Raw genomic sequence first — 19801 nt, forward strand, 5'->3', positions numbered from 1 at the left:
CCGGGGTCCCGGCCCGCAGTCCCACAGTTCCTGCCCCGGCAAGTACACTGTCATCCGCTATAGAGCACTTGCAGCCCCATGTGGGTCAGGGTTTGGGTCAATTCAGTTTTCCATTCAGTCAATTCAGGAAGTGCAGTAACGGCATCCCTGTTCAAGTTTGCAACCTCACAAGACCGAGTGGCTGGGTGCCAGAGCTTCCCTCATGTAGGGAAGGAAGCATCTGAGATTGTAAGATAGAATGTCAATATGGGTCTGTTACCTGGCGGGCCATACATGGGGGTCTCAGGTAGCCTCGCAGTGTTTGTTCAGGTGTGACGGGAATCAACATGCAAATCCCCAACACACACACACACACACACACCTTTATCAACTATAAAGAACAATAGACTCAAGATACAACACAGATAAGAATCTTTCTACATCTCTCAGAGTGAACTCTTCTGTGAAAACGTCCTGAATCTACTATTCGACAAGCAACATTGGTACAAACTCCTACTCTGGGAAGATATTTGCATTGCACAGAAGACATGAAAAGAGATGGGAACCCAGAAGAACTTGGGAACTTGCCTATGAGAAGCAGAGCAGGGCCGAGCACAGTGGAGCGTAGCAGAGGTCTTGTTTTGACCCTGTTGTATTAAAGCCAGGCAGGGTGAGCAGGGTGTAAACGCCCAGCAGGAGACTGGGATCTACACAACAGGCCAACACTAAGAGAGAGACCTGCATCACAGGGCCACAACACAATCTCACAGCCTCCCACACACATACACACACTTTCCCTTTCACTGTCTCTCTCGCACCCTTCCACTCTCCCTTCCACAGACACGCACACGCACACACACTAACTGAGCTTCAACACACACACACACACACACACACACACACACACACACACACACAAACACACATACACACAGTAACTGAGCTTCAACACACTGTCACAGGCTACGCTCACACACACACTGTTGGTTAAGGGCTTGTACGTAAGCATTTCACGGTAAGGTCTACACATGTTGTACATGCATGTGACAAATAAAAATAAAGTTTGATTTGATTTGACTAACTGGGATAATTTCCTCCTCTTCTTTTCTCTCCCCCCACCAGTTTCCTTTCTTTCTTTCCTTCCTTCCTTCCTTTCCTTTCCTCTTTTACTTTCTCTCTTTCTCTCACACTCCCCCGCTCCTCCAATGGCAGGTGCACTCCTCCTGTCCCCTTGGAGAGGTAGAGGAAGGAGAGAAGGAGGAAAAGAGCGGGGGAGTCTCCAGGAGAGGAGAAGATGACAGGTTGGGAGGGAGGTTGTAACAACAGCTGCAGAGGGGCAGGACAGTTACACTGTATTTCCAAAATTAGCTTCAAGCAGAGCGCAGCCACAGGTCATCACACTAAGGGTCTGAGGAGACTAGAATGACAGGGTCAATTCCATTTCAATCGAGTACAGGGTTAACTGAATGACAACAGATACAGAATACAATATGGAATATAATTAAATAGTTTGTGGTAGACCTCGTCTCTGAGGAATGCTCCTCAGAGCCAGATGCTGATAACAGCATGGAATCGAACCCTAATATTGACTTGCACCCCCTTTTGCCCTCAGAACAGTCTCAATGGCATGGACTCTACAAGGTGTTGAAGGCGTTCCACAGGGATGCTGGCCTATGTTGACTACAATGCTTCCCACAGTTGTGTCAAGTTAGCTGGATGTCCTTTGGGTGGTTGACCATTCTTGATAAACACGGGAAACTGTTGAGCGTGAAAAACCCAGCAGCGTAGAAGTTCTTGACACACTCAAACCAGTGCGCCTGGCACCTACTATAATACCCCGTTCAAAGGCACTTAAATCTTCTGTCTTGCCCATTCACCCTCTGAATGGCACACATACAGTACACAATCCATGTCTCAATTGTCTAGAGGCTTAAACATCCTTATTCAACCTGTCTCCTCCCCTTCATCTACACTGATTGACGTGGATTTAACAAGTGACATCAATAAGGGATCATTGCTTTCATCTGGATTCACCTGGTCAGTCTATGTCATGGAAAGAGCAGGTGTTACTAATATTGTGTACACTCAGTGTAAATATTTTCTATGCTGATGAGTGAGATAGGAAGCAATGTGAATTATATGAGATTACTAATTTAAAAAATGGGCGAGCCATTCAGACCAGCCTTCCTGATTGAACTTCCTAAACTACATTTCACTTCAGGCAGTTCAGGAAGGAAACTGAAATTCCAATTTCCCTCCATTTCTTTTCAATGTTACCATACATTTTGTTTTCATAAAAAAAAAAAAATCTTAGATAATTTTGTAAACAAAATAACAAAATAACTAAAAAATAGTTAGGTTTGGAGACTTACTAAGAGATTTAGCACAAATTAGTCAAACAAAATAGCAAGTGATGAGTGTAGACCTGGTAAAAGGTCTCGCTCCAGTAGTAACATGCACACAGTAGCGAGACAGTCGCTGTCTCTAGCCAGTCAGTGGTGTGAAACCTACTGCTCCTTCATACCCCATCGCATCAGTCTCCAGCCAACCACAACATGCAGGTGATGAATCTTATACCCTGAGAGGAGACCTGCGGAGCTTGGTGTGTGGTCAAAAAGGACCCGGTCCCCAAAAGGCCAGACTCACTCTCTAATTTAGTCAAACTAGCTGCCGTGTCTCTTTTAATGCCCTGTATTTTTGTTAGTTACTGAAGAGGCATTTGTTGTTTACTGAAGACACATTTTGCTATTGAGGTTGTTGAGTGGCATTCATTGATGTGTTCTGCCAATGATTTGTCTTCAGGCTATTGCATCACGGTTGACTTGGGCCGTCACATTCCTATCGGCTGCAGTCCAATAACTTGACACTCTTTAAATTCCCGCACTTAAACACGTTTTTTTTTTCTCCTTCATTAAGGCACTACACCAGAACCAGTTACATTTAATAGACAGGCCTAAAAAGGAATGTTTGATGTATTTTGAAAATGTGTAAATGCGTTTGATTAATAACATTGTCTGGAAGTGTTCTAAGTACACTGTAAACATCCTAAATGTGTCATCTCTACAGTGAAGAACAACCATGTCAAAACAAAGTTGACATTGAGGTTAAAGAAAGTGTGCTTTAACAATGGACCTGATTTCGCTAACCGTTACTTTGGACAACCAACTAGGATGACTTCATTGCTGTTTGAATCCGCTGGCTCAGCTGAATGAATGAATAATCTGAAGTTAAGACGTTGGTTTCACCACAACATACGCTGAACAGACACACTACACTGAAACAAGTGCCATGAGAAGTGGCGAAAACTGGAGAGAGAGAGACTTTTAAAAATGTTTCACTTCAATATTTGTTCAAGGCCTTAGTTCAACTACCATCTTTGTCAAAGCGGAGCAACCCCGGCACATATTTCACCCTCCTGCGCCAGCACGGCCAAGCCTGTCTGTCTACATCTCTGTGAGGTAATTCAACATGAGGGCATTATGGTTATTGAAAGACTTGTAAACCATTAAGGGGTGGTTATTATTTACTGTCGTAGGCCTCTGGGGGATAGATTGACTGGGGTGGACTGGGCTACCGAGGGCTTGGCTTGCATCCCAAATGGCTTCCAAAGTAGTGCACTACTTTGACCAGGGCCATTGGAGTTCTGGTCAAATGTAATGCACTGTAGAGAATAGTGTTCCATTTGGGAAACAGCCATGGTATACAGGTTGACCCCACTGTAAGTGTTTGAGAACAATTGAACTCTTGAGAGACCAGACCCGGGCCAGGCAGGGAGGCATCTGGTATTCATTGCAGAGTAGAGAGCAGACCCCCGAGACCCCTCTTCTCCTCCTCCATTGCGTCCATTGCATAATTGTGGCCATTAATTACTAGAAAGGGTTCTCCACTTCATGCTAGCCGATAACCAACAACACAGGGCTAGTAAAATGGTCTCCAGGGCCCATAGGTTGGTATGCAGAGAGGGAACCGAGAACATGAAACATGGCCCTTCAATGTAAGAGAATGCAGAAACTGAGGTTACTCAGAAATCTATTCTACACAAGAACATCTATTTTAGCTGTTAGTCAGGATATCGAATGGAAATGATTGTACTACACTGTTTTTCACCATTTCATTCCAATGACAGCATTAGACATTTCACTCTGGACCGTCGTTTTGGACCGTCCTTTCTAAATCTTGAAAGGAAAACATAATTTCATAATTTGTTTGTTGCTGAGTGAGTTAACATTGCCCAGCTCATATAGAAATAGAGCAACCAATGTGGAGGTGGAAAGAGAGAGAGAGAGAAATAAAGAGAGCACATTGAGAGAGAAATTTCAAAAGACGTGTGAAAATCACATTTTAAGCTAGCTGGTTAACTTGCCCTCACAGCTAGCTATGCTATCCAATATACCTAGCACATCCAGCTTGGAAGATAGAAATGCTACATCCAGACATTGTGAGTACGTGCTTATAAGATACACATACAGTTAAAGTGTACATACACTTAGTTTGGAGTCATTCAAAGTCGTTTTTCAACCACTCCACAAATTTCTTGTTGACAAACTATAGTTTTGGCAAGGCGGTTAGGACATCTGCTTTGTGACACAAGTCATTTTTCCAACAATTGTTTACAGACAGATAGGCGATAGCTAGCCTTCCATTTCATCCTAGCTAGCTATTTGTATCTTCTGTTTATTGTTAGCCGTCCATTGGTTTTTGTTACATTTAATAGACAGGCCTAAAAGGGATTTTTGATGTATTTTGAAAATGTGTAAATGCGTTTGATTAATAACATTGTCTGGAAGTGTTCTAAGTACACTGTAAACATCCTAAATGTGTCATCTCTACAGTGAAGAACAACCATGTCAAAACAAAGTTGACATTGAGGTTAAAGAAAGTGTGCTTTAACATTTTACCTGATTTTGCTAACCGTTACTTTGGACAAGATCAAGACGTCAATATTTTATATATACAAAAATCGGGAATTACAGCACAATGTGATCAAATTCTGAATTTGCGATTAATCATGATTAATCAAAGCAAATTCCTGCGATTATCTCGATTACATTTTTTTAAAAACATTTGACAGGCCGATTTTGAGTTGAGCAGACGAGCCTGATCTTTCTCATGGTGTACAAAACAAACATTGGGATACTGGCATGAAACCCATGAGGCAGAATTACTCCTTATCTGATCCAAGGCCTGACTGGAGGATTTCTCTCTCTCTCTCTCTCTCTCTCTCTCTCTCTCTCTCTCTCTCTCTCTCTCTCTCTCTCTCTCTCTCTCTCTCTCTCTCTCTCTCTCTCTCTCTCTCTCTCTCTCTCTCTCTCTCTGTGTGTGTGTGTCATTTCACTTAGTATACCCTCTTCTCAGCGAGGTAGAAGTTTGGCAAATCATGTAGTTTCTTTGACCATTGGATGAACTACTTGCTTTCACTTTATGGAAAAGAACATAGTTATTATGTAAACACATGTTATTTGGAATGGAGAGCATATTTCAAGAGGACACACACAGTCAGTACGCATGCACAGAATCACACAGGCACGTACGCACTCACGCACACACACTCTTCCTCATTCCTTTTCTGCATGAGTTAACAAGAACACACTCCAGCCTTGAATAACATTAAAGGGGCAATCTACAGTTGCTCAATACATGTTTGGATTTATAAATGAATGATATGTACCTATTGATTCTTGAAGAATATAACTTAGAAATGAATGCCTTATGGATTAGTTCAACTGTCGTACCCCACCAGAACCCAAAATATAAGCTTATTTTCCACCAATGTTTGTAAACAAGGTACACTACCATTCAAAAGTTTGTGGTCACTTAGAAATGTCCTTGTTTTTTAACGAAAAGCTAATTTTTTTGTCTATTAAAATAACATAACATTTATCATAAATATAGTGTAGACATTGTTAATGTTGTAAATGACTATTGTAGCTGGAAACGGCTGATTTTTTTATGGAATATCTACATAGTAGGCGTACAGAGGCCCATTATCAGCAACAATGTGTGTTAGCTAATCCAAGTTTACAATTTTAAAAGGCTAATTGATCATTTGAAAACCCTTTTACAATTATGTTATCACATTAAAGAAGCAATAAAACTGGCCTTCTTTAGACTAGTTGATTATCTGGAGCATCAGCATTTGTGGATTTGATTACAGGTTCAAAATGGCCAGAAACAAAGAACTATTCTTGTTCTGAGAAATGAAGGCTATTCCATGCAAGAAATTGCCAAGAAACTGAAGATCTAGAACAACGCTGTGTACAACTCCCTTCACAGAACATCGCAAACCAGAATAGAAAGAGGAGTGGGAGGCCCCGGTGCTGTGCTAACAAAATTGCAAACTGGTTTTCTAATGATCAATTAGCCTTTTAAAATGATAAACTTGGATTGGCTAACACAACGTGCCATTGGAACATAGGAGTGATGGTTGCTGATAATGGGCCTCTGTACGCCTATGTAGATAATCCATGAAAAATTCTGCCGTTTCCAGCTACAATAGACATTTACAACATTAACAACATCTACACTGTATTTCTGATCCAAAAAGTCTAACATTTTCGGGACCCAAAGGTCTGTGGTCTGTGGTCTTAACCTAAAGGAAATACTATTTCAGAGACAATACTAATATTAATAAGACTGAAGGGATGAGTAAAAAACAAGCCCCATGGAGGAGTAGAATGAAAGAAAGAGAGAGAGAGAGACAGAGAGAGAGAGAGAGCGAGAGAGAGAGAGAGCAAGAAAGAGAGAGAGAGAGAGAGACAGACAGAGATACAGAGAGAGAGAAAGAGAGAGAGAGAGAGAGAGGGGGGGGGGGGGGGGTGCTGCCAGTCAGACCAGGACGGTTGAGATGTAAAATGTGTTCCAGCAGGAAAGCTGAAGCTGAGTAGTCTGGAATCAGTCAGCAACTTTCCCTTCCCCTGCTTTCCTACTCCAGCCTCTCCCCGCTGCTGCCTGCAGCCCACCCAAGAAGCAGCCTATGGGCATAAATTTGAAAGCTTGACTCACTGCGGATTTAAAACAATCTGCGTCTCTAGCTCCCCCCTCTCCCTTTCTCTCTGCTTTTCCTCTCTCCTTCTCTTTCTCCTACTCACTTTCTCTAAAATGCACTCTCTTTCTCACTCCCTCTCTTTCTATCTCTCCTCTCTCTCCTTTCCCCCTCTAAAATGATCTCAAATTCACTCTATTTGGTGCCGTCGTTATCAGAGAGAGAATCCCAGCGGTAAATGAAACAGAACTCTTTCTCAGTTCCTGCCAACAATATTATTTTGCTAAGCTAAATTGGGTTTGTCTTGTGAGTTGCATTGAATGAACAGAAACAGTATTGGTATTGGTGTATAGCTAGCTACGTGTGTGTGTTATCAGTGTGTCTGTAGCTAGCTGTGTGTGTGTGTGTGTGAGAGACTTGTATTGTTCGACTTTCGCCACATAACGTGTTAGATAAAGATTCGAATGTACGTTGGTAGACGCGTTAAGATCAAAAGGGGTAAATGTAACTTCCATATAGTTTTTTCCACCCCTTAAAAACTACTAACAGTTGTCTGTCTCAATGTTTAATATTTTTTTCAAAGAGGAAGTTAACTATTCCTTTATACATTAATTTACTAGTTTCATTTACCGGTTTGCATACAACATGAGTAAACAGAAACGTAATACAAAGCACAGATGTAGCTTGAAAGAGCAAACAATTCATTCAACTTCTTTCAGTCTATTTAACCCCCCCAAAATTACAATGAGAGCTTTATTGTGTTTGCTGTTGTTTTGTGTATCCTGCTTTAGTTTATCTTAAAATTATGTCTGATTACAAATATGGCTAAAATAGTAAATCTATAACTAAACACAATCACCTGGACCTTGCTTGATGTTAAACGTTTAATTCTGAAAATCATAAAATCATACAGATTTTGTATTTTTGGTAAATATTTGTAATCTTCAGAAGTTCCTTTGTTTAGAAGGTATGTCAGACAGATAGAGAGGTGTAAATCTCCTCCTGTCACATCAAAGCACTGTGTACAATTAACAGTTTAGAACTCTACAGTCAGTTCTAGAGAATCACTCTAGAATGAGTTGTAGTCTGCTCTATAAAGTCAGTTCTAGAGTCAGTTCTAATTCTAATCACTCTAGAATCAGATGTAGTCTGCTCTATAAAGTCAGTTCTAATTCTAATCACTCTAGAATCAGTTGTAGTCTGCTCTATAAAGTCAGTTATAATTCTAATCACTCTAGAATCAGTTGTAGTCTGCTCTATAAAGTCAGTTCTAATTCTGATCACTCTAGAATCAGTTGTAGTCTGTTCTATAAAGTCAGTTCTAGAGTCAGTTCTAATTCTAATCACTCTACAATCAGTTGTAGTCTGTTCTATAAAGTCAGTTCTAGAGTTCTCTAAAAGACACTTTTAGTAAATAGTAGGAATCTTCTGGACATGGTTTCATACTGAGTGCTCTTCTCAGCAGTAGCAACGTTTGGGTAAAATCACCCGGGGAAGCCAATCCAGAAAGAAAAAAAATATTACAACCTATGTGTTAATAATAATTGCGTTTTTTGCTCTATAACCTGTTAGTTCACATGCCTTGACACTGTGACAAATAGGCCGAAGGCCGAGGCAATAAGAAGACACGGTGGCAGAATAAATTCAACCACACATTTGTTTCATTACAAAACCGGAGAGCAACATCTGTTCGGTGAAGTCCACAAAACATATTGCATGTAACAAACAGTTACATGATCTACAGCATAGTCAAGCACGGTGATGCAAAAATATTTGCTCATTAGCCTAACTTCCTTTCATGGGCAACAATACGCCAGGCCAGCTAGTTAACATTAGCATACTACATCTAGCTAAACGTTTAACTTTTATCCTCTCAGGCCACGAGTACAATGTATGAATTTATGGTTGGATCAGAATCACCTTTATAATTATTGGCCAGTACGGAGAATTAAGTAAAACCACCAGTCCAAATCCCTGGCTAATTTAGGCTAATTTAGGAAAGGGACAGTTTTAGCTAGCTATCTTGCTAGCCACCGGAGGACAACAACACAACAAGACACAACAATTTTCTGTCAATAATGGCATTTGGTCTGAAGCCAAATCCAAACTGGCTTCCCTTAACACTTTTTTTGGGGTGTGCCAGGACCATTCACATCTGAGCTCACTCAATTTAGCTCAACGCTGATTGGCTATTATTATTTTAAAAAATGGAGGCCAGATGTTCACTGGCTTCCCTTGCATTCAAATATTATTATTTATTTTTATTATTTAATCTTTATTTAACTAGGCAAGTCAGTTAAGAACAAATTCTTATTTACAACCCGGACGACGCTGGGCCAATTGTGCGCCGCCCTATGAGACTCCCAATCACGGCCGGTTGTGATACAGCCTGGAATCAAACCAGGGTCTGTAGTGACACCTCTAGCACTGAGATGCAGTGCCTTAGACCGCTGCACCACTCAGGCAGCAACAATATCATAGTCTTTCTGTCCAGACAGCATCAGATAGACTGTGTACACATACTGAAGGGCACTGTTTCGTTCTCTCGAATGCTTTCTCCGGTGAGATACATTTAGCCCTTGGAAATTGAAGTAAATGTATAAAACACAGAGAGAAGAAAGATAAATTATTTTGTATGTTTTTGTCTTTTTTCTTAATAATTATTTTGCCCTTGGAGATGGTACGTGATAGTTCTTGTGGCATTTAGTTGCATGTTTGTGCCTCACCTTACTTCCGACATTGCTAACGATGGCCACTGGTTGTCTGAATAGACCATAACTCTATCTACAACTTGTTTGGGGTGACTGTGCTTGTGGCATTTAGTTGTCGTGTGTGTGTCCTATCACTCTATCTACGTCTAGTAAAGTATCTAGTCGTGTGTGTGTCCTTTTACTTACAACTAGTGAAGTACAGTTTCTAGTCTTGGGTGTCACCTTTAAAGAAAAATGTTTAACCAGGTAGGCCAGTTGAGAACAAGTTCTCATTTACAACTGCGACCTGGCCAAGATAAAGCAAAGCAATGCGACAAAAACAACACAGAGTTACACATGGGATAAACAAACGTACAGTCAATAACGCAAAAGGAAAATCTATGTACAGTGTGTGCAAATGTAGTAAGGTTAGAGAGGTAAGGCCATAAATAGGCCATAGTGGCAAACTAATTACAATTTAGTATTAACGCTGCAGTGATAGATGTGCAGATGATGATGTGCAAGTAGAGATACTGGTGTGCAAAAGAGCAAAAAATTAAATAACAATATGGGGATGAGGTAGTTGGGTGTGCTATTTACAGATGGGCTGTGTACAGGTACAGTAAGCTGCTCTGACAGCTGATGCTTAAAGTTAGTGAGGGAAATATAAGTCTCCAGCTTCAGTGATTTACTTTACTTTCGACATAAATCTATCTATAACTACCTGGTAACTTATCTAGGTGTGTGTGTGTGTCATTTACAACGTTATGACCACGTGTGCTGATTTGATCTGATTTAAGAGGTGTGCGATCATGAGACTTTCTACCCAACAACCTATTAAAACAACATATTTACAAACATATTAAAGCTACTATTTTTACTACTAGTCACCGAAAGAGCGAAACAGAATATGAACGACAAGTAAATGGAGATGCATACTGTATGAAAGTGATACAAAGTCTGAGAAGGATCGAGAGAGAGAGAGAGGTAAAAAAAAGGGTAGAGAGATAAGGAGTGATAGGGCGACAGACAGAGACAGAGGTAGAGGGGACACACACACACACACACACACACACACACACACACACACACACACACAGAAGAGAAAGGACAGAGAATCTTCTTCCTGTAGTCAGTGGGACTGGTGAGGACAGAACAGGGCTGTCAGTTCAGGAATCAGGACCTCTGCCAGCCAAGTCACTCCCTGATCTGGATCATTATCTCAGAGCTGTGATAGTAGATTTGTTGTGGAGGGTTGGAGGCCCATCGACACACGCAATGTGCTAACCGCCGAGGCTATGAAGAGAGTGTGTGTGTGTGTGGGCGTGTGCATGTGTGTGTGTGTGTGCGCGAGCGTGCGTGCGTGTGTGCGTGTGTGTGTGTGTGTGTGTGTGTGCGCGAGCGTGCGTGCGTGTGTGTGCGGAAGTCTGCGTTCCTTCCAGTTCCACTGGAAGTCGGCAATAATTGTTCCAGCAATAAAAATGTAATAGCTTATCACATAAACGCTGTGGAAATTAAGTGACTGTGTATGAACTTCTCGGCTCCTTTATTGACTTGAGTTTAGCAGTCTTATAGACCCGTGTTAAATGTTACTGAGGGCATTTGGATTAGTGATCTGTTTCTGGAGGATTCTCCGATCTGTTCAGTTTTTACAGAAAGCTGGAAGAGAAGAGGAAAGAGGGGAGAACATCAACATTCAAAATTCAGAGTGTTCTAGTCACTCGGATGACGGAACCCAAGCGCACGGTTGCCATTGCAACAGAAGGAAATAAAAAACACTGTCTCGTCGTCTCTTTTTTGTCTGCAGGGAGAACGACACCGTGTGAGTCATCAACAGCATTTCATGAGAGAACACACAAACTCACACACAGATTGCATGCGCACGCACTTACACGTATGCACGCACACAGACACACACACACACAGTTTAAAGATAAAGCGATCACTCAGTAACTCAGCAACCCCAAATAGAATGTCTTCATTGTATTTCGTGTCGATGTTTTCAATCAAGTGCGGTATAACCTGTACAAGATATGAAGGGATAAGGACTTATTGTTAACTTACAAATATTCCAATTCAATCATTTAGATATGCTTGTTTAGCTCAAAAGTGAACACAATCGGTACAGATACGAAGCTCTCTCTTGCATGTGCCCTTCTAATTAACATCAACTGGATGATGGAGAATGTTGACAATTTATGGCTTCAACCTGTTCAGCCAACCATTATTCTAAATTCAAGACAATGCAAGTTGTGATCTGAAGAAAATAAATCCAAAGAGGTGTAGTTATATCCTCCTCTCTACCTCCTCTCTCTTTCATCACACACAGATAGAACATGTTTCATTCAGCTTGTGCCCTGGCTGGCTATCAAACCCCAATTCACTAGACTACCATTTACTCCACTATAGACTTCCATTTCATCCACTGACTGCCATTTAATTTCATAATGTTTCACTCTGCTTTAGTCCTATTCTATCTGACCCCGGTACAATCCACTGACTGATCCTGATCAGTACCAGTCTGTAAACCCTGATCAGTTCCTAGGACCTCATTGTGATGGGCTATGCTAACACAACAGGGAAATTAGCAAGGATCACCGTGGCGTACGACTCCCATGGGTGTGTGTGTGTGTGTGTCCCTCACCTGGTTCCCATTACCAACGCTTTATTTTTAATATCAACCACATGGGACATTAGCAGCCTCTCTCTTTCTCTCCATCTCTCTTTCCCTTTGTCTCTCCCAGCCCGCCACCTTCATTCAAAGGCCTGTTGGATCAGAGAGAGAAGAGGTGGATCCAGTCCACTGTTCCCCCCCGGGCGCCGAAGGCGTGGATGTCGATTAAAGCAGAACCCCGCATCTCTCTGATTCAGAGGGTTAAATGCGGAAGACATTTCAGTTGAAGACATTCAGTTGTACAACTGACTAGGTATCCCCCTTTCCACATGTTACTGTGAGCAGCAGTACTCTCTCTCTCTTTTAATTCAATTGTCCCCTCTCTCTCTCTCTCTCTCTCTCTCTCTCTCTCTCTCTCTCTCTCTCACTCTCTCTCTCTCTCTCTCTCTCTCTCTCTCTCTCTCTCCCTCCTTCTTTCTCCCCCTATCTCTATCTCTCTGCCTCTCTCTCAACCCGAACTACTACACCACACATTCCGTTGACACATGCTACTACACTCACACACACACATGTGCATGCCAAACATACGCACACAAACGTACGCACACACAGAGAGGACACCCTGCGGGCTCTGAACATACACCTCACACTGACACACACACTTTGAGCTTCCTCTGCTCTTAACTACTTGTAAATCATTAAGGTTGATTGTGTTACAACTGATATAAAAATAGATGCTTAGAGAGACACAATCATTAGGCATTGATGAAAGGTTTTGTGTTCTCAACTGACTTGCCTGGTAAAAAATGAACATTAAATAAATACCATTTTTGGGGATGAGAATATGTAAATGAAATGTCTTTAATTGAAAGTTCATTTAATTTAATTTCTCAAACCATGTTCCAGATATTTCCCATGACTATGACGTTTCTCATTCCATTCTGTGTGATCCACAGCTAATGCCATTCAACCTTTCAAAATGTCTAATGCCTTTGCCCTCTTGTGTCAACCATCTACTTAGTAAAGCAAGTGCTCCTCCGCCACTTCTATTCTCTTTCTCTCCCCCACTCCTCCCCTCCTTCTGAGGCAGAGTAAGGACACTAGCTTTTTCATCAAGGTTTTATGGGGAAGAAGTTTATAACTAAGTTAGTACGCAGTAGGCATTCAATGAATGTGACCAATAACTTGGTTATTACATTAGAGTAACAAAAAAAAAAATCCAACAACTTTCAATTGATCGACAGGAGGCATTCAAGGAGATGGAGAAAGGGAGGGAGCGAGAGCGAGAGAAAGAGGTGGAAAGAGAGGAAGAGACTGAGAAACAGCACTGCCACCGGGCACGCTTTAATGCTAAAACACCACGGCAAGAGAGAAATGAACAGGAAAAAACACCCTTTCTTTCTTTTGTCTAATCCTCACAGAAAATGACACACAATTATGAAGGGAGAAAAGGAGAGATGCAGGGGGATAAAGAAAGAAAGAGAGGGGTCTCGGAGCATCGAGAATCATGTGCTAGCTAGCACGTGTGTGTGACTCCCCTGGTGCATCCACAGCCCAGTCCCAGTCCCTGGCTCTCTGCACCACACAGCGCTAGGCTAGCTGCAGCCGCTCTGCTCTGAGAGGGCCTATGGCAGTGCTGCAGCCGCTCTAAAGGTCTATGGGCCTGGGAAAGACAGCTGCTATTAAAGCCGGATTGTTTCAGGTTCACAGGGTGTGAAAGGGCCTGATTGAGGGCCTCTGATCCCAGTGAGGGTGGTCTCTCTCTCGCTCTCTTTTGGAGAGGTGGGAGGGGGGATGTGACCAATGCTGCGAGTCACGTGACGTGTACCACGCTTAGCGGACTAAAATGGAATCTGCTGGACAAAAACACACCACTTGTTGCTGCTTGCCTGGTCTGCCTGGCAGTGGTCTGCCATGGTCTTGTCTGGCCTGAGGTCCAGTGTGTGCTAAGTGCCAGCTTCCAAAATCTGGTTCCTTCTACATCTTTACCTGGACTTTCGATTTGTATTCACTTTGATTTGTTTGTGGTCTTCTCTTGTAGGAAAGGGACTTCCAGACTAACACAATCCCCGGAGTGTGTCTAACTCCGCTGAAAGCTCGCCTCGTTGAAAACTCCAACCATAATTCAAGACCACTTCCCTATGTTTCCAAAAACATTCACCCGTTAGTCACAATATGTATGTGTATGATAAATAGGCTTCTAAAAACATTATAGTCTATGTTTACGATCAAACCGTTTTCTTTAATGATGAATAATAATACAGTAATACAAATATTGCCTCTCAATTACATCATCTAAATAAGAATGTGCTTCTTAGCTGAGCCACCTGGTTAAATAACTAGGATAGATCAACTCTGAGGTAAAATGAGAAAACAGACGTTTCAGCTAGCTGGTGATAAAACAGAGTACAAGTCATCTTACTGCTCCGATAGGTAGCCACCATATAGGAGGAAGAGAGATACTTCCTGTATACTTTATTTGTTTAGGCCCTGTCCTAGCGGGGAGCCTTTTGGCCATAACACAGGCCCATCACACTCTGACAAAGACTAGGGGGAGGAGGAAGATCCTTTGCAGAGGTTTTCACACCAACCAGACCACAGACCAGTCGTGGGACAAGTGCAATTCTCTCCTCTCCTATTTTCTCCTTTCCTCTCGCTCTCTCATCCTCTCTGCTCTTCTCCTCGGTCCTCTCCTCCTCTCTTTTCCTCTCCTTGCTGCTCTAAATCTCAATCCCTTTCCATTTCATCAGTAATTATGTCCCATGTTGTCCCATAAGGCCAGGAGATTTTTCTTGTCAGGTCGCAAGGTTAGGTTTTCCCTGACTGTGTGACCAGACCAGATAAACATTCAGGCATTATTTGTTGATGTTGAGCGATATTGTGGCTGTGGAGTGTGTTGATTGCCATACAACAGTCTTCTGGCTCTCCTCCTTGTCAATAAAGGATACAAAGGTGTTTGCCTGTTGAGGTCAGTCTAGTATTGACAAACCCTCTATATTAGTTTAAAGTTCATAAAGGGTCATAATCTGAACATATTAGCAGATCAACGCCTAAAAACTCTTTAAGAGTAATTACTGAGATTAACAAGCTTCATGTGTGATTTCATATTATGGTTTTGGCCATTTCTCAAGAAAGAAAGAAAGAAAGACAGTTTAAAAAACATGATCACCAAAGGACTTGGATCTTATGTCAGAGGCCTACATATCTGGTCAATAATGATGTTGTTTTGCTGTGGCTGTGGGTGTCCTGACAGATGACATTTGAAAAATATATTGGCACCTCAAGTATTTCAGGTTACGAGAAACAGCTGTTATCATGCGCCCCTACAACCCCTCTGTGGAATTCTGGGACACACATGGCGAGGAGCTGTGCAGGCCGATGGCTTTTGAGTCTGTGTGGCTGTGTCACAGGCCGAATAGACTACCAAAACCTCTACTAGCATATGTTGAGGTAGTGGTGGGACATGTGAGACGTGTAATTCCAAAATTCTCTAGTTATTTTTTTTTAGGCACGATAAGCAAAATCTCTTCAAGCAAAGACAAATGCCAAAACATGCATTGACTCTTGAAAGGCTATTCTCAACCATCAACACTTTGAAAGAATTACAAGCCAAGAAAAGAAGTGAGAGATGAGTTGGGAACGTCCAATGCTCAGTTAAAAATGAGAGGCATTCTTCACTAGTTAAAATAAGGTAGGCTATTGAAATGTACTATTCATTGAAGATATTTCAGATGTGCTCCACTGGCAGCAATAGCCTATAATCAATAAACTTAAATAACTAAAGACAATGAAATTTGCAGAATTTTGGCTAACATTGATTAATTCTGTTTATTCAAAGTAAACACCACACGCACCACCATCACCTATTAGATTGAATGTATCCCAATTAGACCATCCTCACCGGAGGTGACAGCAATCTGACAATAGCCATAAATATATAGTCAACATGACATTACATGACTGGGAAATCAAAATAAGACTTGCATAGAAACAAACAACAAAGACACCTTCAGCACCCCTTTCCTTCCAAAACCACTCATATCGACGAATTTTGGTAACGTAGAATGGAGTATATGGAATAGATTAAGCATGGCAATACCTTCTATGAAAAGTTGAAGACGTCTGCATCAGTTTGTTGACTTGATCCCAAGACTTTGGAAGTTTTGGAAGTTTGGGGGTGAGATCTCTTGCGTCCCGCTGGGGGTTCAAGAATTTCCAATAAAGCTCCCTCTCTCTCTGCGTTCTGGCAGACATACAGATGGAGCTGCAGGAATGATCCTTTAGTTCTTTCTTCTATTCCTCCCGTGTTCAATTCACGTCTTTGTCCAATTTGTAGGAGCTTCTTTCCATCGTTTTCTTTATAGGTAATTCTTGAAATCAGTGTGCAGGACAGCATTGAACAAACCCCATATTCGGTAACCAAACTCCCGCAAACCCGAAGTTGGTTGCACAGTCAATGGTGGAATGCGAGACCTCTCTTCTCCTCCCCACTCCCTCCCTCCCTCCTTTCTCAAAGTATGTGGACCACCCCGAAACAGGAAGTTCACTTTTTGTTTTTCTTATAAAAAAGAAAGACCATGCTGGCTGCTTGGAGTGCAATAATAGTTTCTTCCACTAGCTAAAGACCATGCAATGCAAGCGAACAAAATTAACCATATGTTAAAACAGATAAATAGTACAATTACATATTATTTTTTACATAGTCATTTGTTTTACTGACAATTACAATCATAATTCACTATCATATTTACCATATGATACCTATCTATAACCGTTTATAAAATTGTTTGGTCATATGGTGGTTTTAAAATGATACGGGTCTCATTTGACGCTTGGGTATAAAACTTTTCTTTCTTGAACAGCAGCGTGTGTGGCACTAGGGATGCTGATTCCTGCATGTTACGCCTTACTGGAATCCAAGGTGCACCGCAAAACCTGGAATGGAGTCAGACCATCACGTTTTAGGAGGGAATGCATACAGTGGGTTAGGAACGCAATACATTTGAAGATTGAAGGCGCATTGCAATAATATTGATCTAGAACCAGGTTTCCATCCGACCTTTTTGTGCGAGTTAAAATATGTCGGATAAAAAAATGTCACCCCAGGCCTGTTGGAAACAGCAAACTTGTCAGTAAACTTTCAAAATGTTGTCAAAATAAAATGCTATAGAACAGGTGGTATCTTTTTGTGTCGGTAAAATTAATAATGCGAGAAATAGCGAAGGAAATGCCTTTATGCGCACTTTACGCGATTATATGTTTCCCCACTTGGGAACGAATGCAGTTTATTAGGCTACAGATTAAACCAATTATGATCAATTTCACAATGTGCTGTGAAAGAGCACGCGGTGATTGGTGCTCCTTTCCAATACATATTGAGGGTCTTCATCTGGAAAAATGATGATCGATGCTTGGCTACCTTTTGACAGATATAAAAAAAATCTCGCTATTTTGTCCATAATAATCTCATCATGTAGGCTATTCTCCCACACTGTATTTGCCAGCTGTTCGGTAGAGCACATGTGTCAAGACCAGAGTGGGCACATTTGGAATATAACACACGTTGTGTTGTTGTTGACAAAACCCTCAGTGGAGTTGAAAATACGAGGAAACCCATTTAATTTGTATTCTTTATTCGGTACATGGGAATTTAACTGCAAAACGTATTTTTATGTGAACTATGTCATCACACACAGCCTTGTATCTGCAACAGGTCCATTTGATGTAAGCATCTCTGTTGGGATTTTTTTTTAAATATTCGCATGAAAATCTGTTGCCAAATAGATGGAAAAATAGTCATAGTAAACTTGTACAAATACATACAGAAAAATTTGAGATGCAACGTTCATAATTGCTGTACAGCATGTTAATATAATTTTGTTACTAGAGTAGGCTATTGTATTTTGGTAACACTTAACATCAAGTTATTTTACCTGAGTAAAATTGTAATTACTCTAGTAACAACATTGTAACATATCACATATTAAGATCAACTTATAATATAAAGTGTTACCAAAGTGTTTACATGAAAAGCTAACATATATAGCTTGCATCTATTGTAACCTAACATATTAGCAGTATATTTATTGTTCATTAATGATATACATATTCATGAATGTATATCAAGAATTCATGAATGTATATCATGAATTAATGAATCTATATATATACATTCATATATATATATATATATATATACTCATTATATATATGCATTCATGAATATGTATATATAATTATATCTTATAATTATTTTTTTGTTTATGCTTACTCACCCTCAGGTGAAAGATGAGAGGTGAGCCAAGCCAGTTGGTGAGCTGACTAAGGAATGAAGAGTCAATTGACAACATATGGCCAGTGTTTAAATCAGATTGTGAATGAATGTCATGGCTTTGGTCCCAACATAGGATGTGAGCTTACAGACTCAACAGATGCAGCAACCATATGCTTCACCTGACTCTGCAATTTGGCAGAAGATCCCACACAGTCAGTGCAGAGACGTTTCATTCAAGTCAAGTGGATTTATGCTTTTCAATAGGAGCACATTAGTGGGCCTTAGTAACATGTCCTATAGGTCTACTACTGGTCTAGTTTTCCTGAGCTAGCTGGGATGGTTACTATATGTCTATGTGTGTTATAAGTTGTGTTTTTTTTTACATCTGTATGCAATAGTTTAATATAGTTAGTTATGGTAGATGTACATTTATATACTTAATATATGGTAAACATAATATTGACCTGGCCTCCACAATCACCCGACTTCAACCCAACTGAGATGGTTTGGGATGAGTTGGACCGCAGAGTGAAGAAAAAGCAGCCAACAAGTGCACAGCCTATGTGGGAACTCCTTCAAGACTGTTGGAAAAGCATTCCTTATGAAGCTGGTTGAGAGAATGCCAAGAGTGTGAAAAGCTGTCATATAGGCAAACGGTGGCTACTTTGAGTAAGTAATATATATTTTGATTTGTTTAACACTTTTTTGGTTACTACGTGATGTCTTCACTACTATTCTACAATGTAGAAAATAGTTTTTAAAAATGTAAAAAAAAACTTGAATGAGTAGATATATCAACTTTTGATTAGTACTGTATGTAAACACATGTATATACAGTATTAATGCAGTATTTGATGTCTATGGCACTTCCAAAATGCACTTAATAAAACACACTGTCTTTAACTGCCATTTTCTTAATGTCAGACTCTTCCCACACACATTTTTCTCAGCCTCAGAAGCATATGCATTCATTAAATTGTGTGTGGTTATCCACAAATATGTACATATTTAAAAAGGTGTCACCTAATTTGCATATTTTAATACAATATGTCAGAAGAAAAAAGTATACAAAAGCCTTACATTCATGTCCATATTCAACTGGTAGAAGTTGATTGTGATATGATAAAGGGGGGGTGATTACCCTATTAGAGTATGGTCCTTCTGGCCTTAAACATAACAATTATAAAATACATATACTCTTATGATACATAAACGTAAACTTTTCCAGAATAAAAGGTAATTTAAACATAATACAATTTGTT

The 19801-nt window shown here is 40.7% G+C and overlaps 1 protein-coding gene across 1 annotated transcript in view; it reads right to left on the reverse strand.

Annotated features, from left to right (window-relative positions):
• LOC110527695 (GLI family zinc finger 1) overlaps positions 1-16791 on the reverse strand; it is a 125921-nt gene extending 109130 nt beyond the window's left edge. The window contains exon 1 of the mRNA XM_021609135.3: positions 16365-16791. The gene's annotated coding sequence lies outside the window, so the exon portion shown is untranslated. The remainder of the gene's footprint in view (positions 1-16364) is intronic.
• Between the last annotated feature and the right edge of the window lie 3010 nt (positions 16792-19801).

The sequence above is a fragment of the Oncorhynchus mykiss genome, chromosome 7 (genome assembly GCF_057628025.1).
Source record: "Oncorhynchus mykiss isolate SJ-2025 chromosome 7, ASM5762802v1, whole genome shotgun sequence".
NCBI classification, from domain to species: domain Eukaryota; kingdom Metazoa; phylum Chordata; class Actinopteri; order Salmoniformes; family Salmonidae; genus Oncorhynchus; species Oncorhynchus mykiss.